General features: G+C 44.1%; 1 pseudogene; it reads left to right on the plus strand.

The window, feature by feature from the left end:
• Positions 1–1621: 1621 nt before the first annotated feature.
• LOC121048466 lies at positions 1622–2694 on the plus strand (annotated as a pseudogene).
• The last annotated feature ends 1157 nt before the right edge of the window (positions 2695–3851 follow it).

Genomic DNA, 3851 nt, shown 5'->3' on the forward strand with positions numbered 1-3851 from the left:
GAGTCTTTGCTTTTATATAACCTGAACCAAACTCAAATAAACGTTTTTTTTTTTTTGTCGTCGGTTTGCTTTGCTTGTCTTAGACTGGTTATGGTTATGTTGTGTGTATTCGTGTCAATTTCGCCTGCAACGTTTTCACCTATTCCCTACTTAACGTAGCCTACATTTAAGCCATCTCATGCCTTAAAACAAAATACTTTGGCAATAAAAAAAAAAAAAACTGCATACGACCTTGTTATTTCTAAAGCCACTAAATAAGCGTGGCACCAGTCATCTCCTTCCCGCAAAGAGCCGGGGCGCCGGGGCAGGGGCTACGTACGAGCCGAGAGTCGCGCCTACAGAGCGTTGGAATCATGCCGCTCGTCAGTTTGATCTGATATCGTAAGTACATCTGGACGCCGCCATCTTGCTTCTGGGGTGCGCACATCCTTGTAAAAAGATAATCTTGAACTATAAACTCGTTTTCACTAAGAAAAAAAAAAAAGCGCGTTTTGCGCTTAGTTCATACGCAGCGCGAAGCGGACCCTGCAAGATGTGTTAAGAAAACAAACAAAAATGTTTTTACTTAAATAACCGGAAAGAATGAACACAAATTCGGAACGAAAACAGACGCATACAACTCTGAAAGATGATGATGAATTTCTTTATTGAGTAAAGATGGCTCGATGCCCTAGTTATAGACCAACACGCGGCTCTGACGTCACGCAGCTGCGGTGGCGCTGTGGACAGCACTGCGCATGCGCAGACCCTTAAAGTCACGCGAATTCAGTTTCTGCGCACGCGCAGTGCCCACACCTGGTGTGGGCAAATGCGGGCTTGTTTGTAAACAGCGTGTCGGTCTATAGATATATGTTTTAATAAAACAACCAATAACTTCCCTTGTATGCGCATAAAAGTATCTCAGCGCTCCGCGTGAAAAAGAATCGGGACTTCTTTTTACTATGATTCTTGACGTGAAAACGAGTAAAAGCTTAAGAAAGAAAGAATAGGAGACTACATACAGCTACCGTAGTACAGCTGACTATCAACGATGTTTAAGTTTCGACTACTTCTTCCTTGCGCGTTTTCTTCCTCCATTCAGAGGCAAGCAGCCATTGCATGTATGGGTATTGATGACAATGAAATTAAGCGAGTCGTCAGACGCACGATACTTGTGCCTTACTGTGTATTACACATTCACTCCTTGTCCTCTCGCTCCTGCAGATGCCTGGAGTGCGATATTTTTGCTGCCCTAAGTGCAAATGGAGGACGTTCACCCTGAGGGCGTTATTCCGGCATTTTCACGGCAGTCATGGCCACGAAGGAAATTGGACTTGTGGGCTACAAGGCTGCCTGAGGAGATTTTCTCGTTATGTCCCATACAGGAGGCATGCTACCCGTACCCATGCCACCTTACTTGAAGGTGACACCGCTGAACATTCCAACGAGCCCCGTAATGCCAGAAGTAATCAGTGTTTGCCCCCGGAGGACGTTGAGGGCAATGAGGAAGTCGAGGACAACGTGGAAGTCGTTGACCACCAGATGCAAGATAATGGAGATCTAGTAAGACCACTTGCTCTACTGTTCCTTAAGTGGAAAGAAGGAAGACGGCTTCCAGAGTCTACATTGCACGAAATTGTAAATGACATCCTCTGCTATCTTGAAAGGTTTGCTGAGCACTGTACATTACCACAATCTGATGTCAATTTGCAACTACAGCTCAAGTCCCAGTTGACCTAGAACAACTCCAAACTAGTTCTGGTCGGAGTAGCTACTGGAAAGCATGCTTTCCATTTGTGGAGCCCGAGTGTGTGTTCTTGGGGATAGGTAAAAGTGGGAAAAGACAGACTTTCCAGTATGTTTCAATCTGTAAAATGCTCAAGTGCATACTTGAAAACCCTGTAGCGTGGAGCGACTTCCAGAGCCAGCCCGAGGAGGATGGTTATTTGTCCACTGTTTTGACGGCACAGCCCACCATGATCATGCCTACTTTCAGGGTGACCGGAAGAAAATCTGTGTTCAACTATACAGTGATGAGTTTGAAGTGTGCAACCCTCTTGGAAGTAAGAGAGGTAAACATAAGCTAACAGCAGTGTATTTCTCTGTTCTAAACTTTCCCCAAAAGGTTAGATCCCGTTTGTCAGGGATACACCTGGCCCTGCTGGTCAAAGACAAGTTTGCCGCTTCTTATGGCCTGCATAAGATCTTTGATCCGCTTGTACGTGACATAGCTGAGCTCGAAAAGAATGGCATTATTGTGAATGGGGAGGTGATCTATGGTTCAGTACTCGCAGTGACTGGAGACAACCTCTCTAGTCATAGGCTAGGTGGGTTTAAATGCAGTTTTAATCATGGCAGAATCTGTAGATTTTGCTTGGCCCTTCACCATGAGATCGCACACAAGCATCTTGAACAAGATTTCGTTCAGCGGTCTCCTACAGGACAGAGACATCACCTTGACATGTTAAGGTCAGGGGCACCGTGCAGTTCTTTGTATGGAGTGCGAGAGCCCTGTGCCCTGAACTTCACTGGCTTTGAGCCAACAGAGCACCTGCCTCCCGACGTGATGCACGATTTGCTAGAAGGTGTCATACCTTTTGTGATGAAGCATGTGATTTCGCACCTCATCTCTGGTAACTTTTTTACCCTGAGTGCGCTGAATACATGTATTCTTGACTTTGACTATGCACCGTATGATCTCAGAAACAAGCCTGAAGAGATATCCAGTGGTTACCTGAAGGGCAAGTCAAATATCAGGGGCAGTGCTTCCCAGATACTCTGCTTCTTTAGACATTTTTCTTTGTATGTTGGGCAGTCTGTTCCAGCTGGAAATGAGGTCTGGGCAACATATTTGTTGCTTAGAAAGATCGTTGACATTGTCATGAGTCAGAAGATCCCTATAACACATGTTCCTTATCTTCAGAGACTAATCCACTTTTTATGTCTTGAGTTTAAAGCACTGTTCCCATCCACAACCGTCCCATGCAAGATGCATTATTTGACGCACTACCCCTCCTACATAATGAGGAATGGTCCTCTGGTTAGTTTGTGGGCGATGCGTTTCGAATCGAAGCATCAGTATTTTAAGGACGTCTCCCGCAAGGTTCGAAACTTCAAAAACATTGCCAAAACGTTGGCAACCAGACATCAGTACTTAGAGACTTACATTGCCACACAAGTCAGTAGTGAAAACCAGATTGTCACCACAGGCTGCAAGTCGGTGTTGTTCGAGCATCTGCCAGAGACGATCAAATCATACATTGTGGTACATGATCTTGCTCGAGAAAATGTAGTTGTTTTGAAATCGGTTGCCATTGATGGTTTCGTCTATTCTGAGGGTAGTGCACTGGTCCAGAATGTAGGTGAAGATGACCATGCAGAGTTTGTGCAAGTCTGTGAACTGTTTGCTGTGAATCGAAAAATTCTGGTTCTCGCACATGTGCTCGACACAATTGAATTCGATGAACACCTTCATCTGTATGTAGTGCGTGTGACAACTGAATGTGTTGTTCTGAGCGACGTGCTTAACTTCCAAACTGAGCCACTGTTTGTAATGAAAAAGATGGACAAACATGTAATTAATCTACGTCACAGTTTGTTTTGAGTGTATGGCACCACAACTCTTAGATTTGCACTCTTTAGAGCTTTAGCTGTATTGTAAAACTTAGTGCTAACTTTTTTAATTGTTTTGCTTTTCATTTTGCTTCAGTGCCCTAACATGTTTTTCCTTTTTGAAATGGTTCTTAATTTTTGTATAGCTGTGTCATCTTGTAACTATCAATGTATTTACTGTCATAACTATATGTATCTTGCTGTTCTTGAAATCTCCCCTTTCTCCTTTCACTTATGTGATGCCTTATGGTCCCTTAGGG

Source organism: Ixodes scapularis, unplaced genomic scaffold, assembly GCF_016920785.2.
Source record: "Ixodes scapularis isolate PalLabHiFi unplaced genomic scaffold, ASM1692078v2 PGA_scaffold47__10_contigs__length_4178495, whole genome shotgun sequence".
NCBI classification, from domain to species: Eukaryota; Metazoa; Arthropoda; class Arachnida; order Ixodida; family Ixodidae; genus Ixodes; species Ixodes scapularis.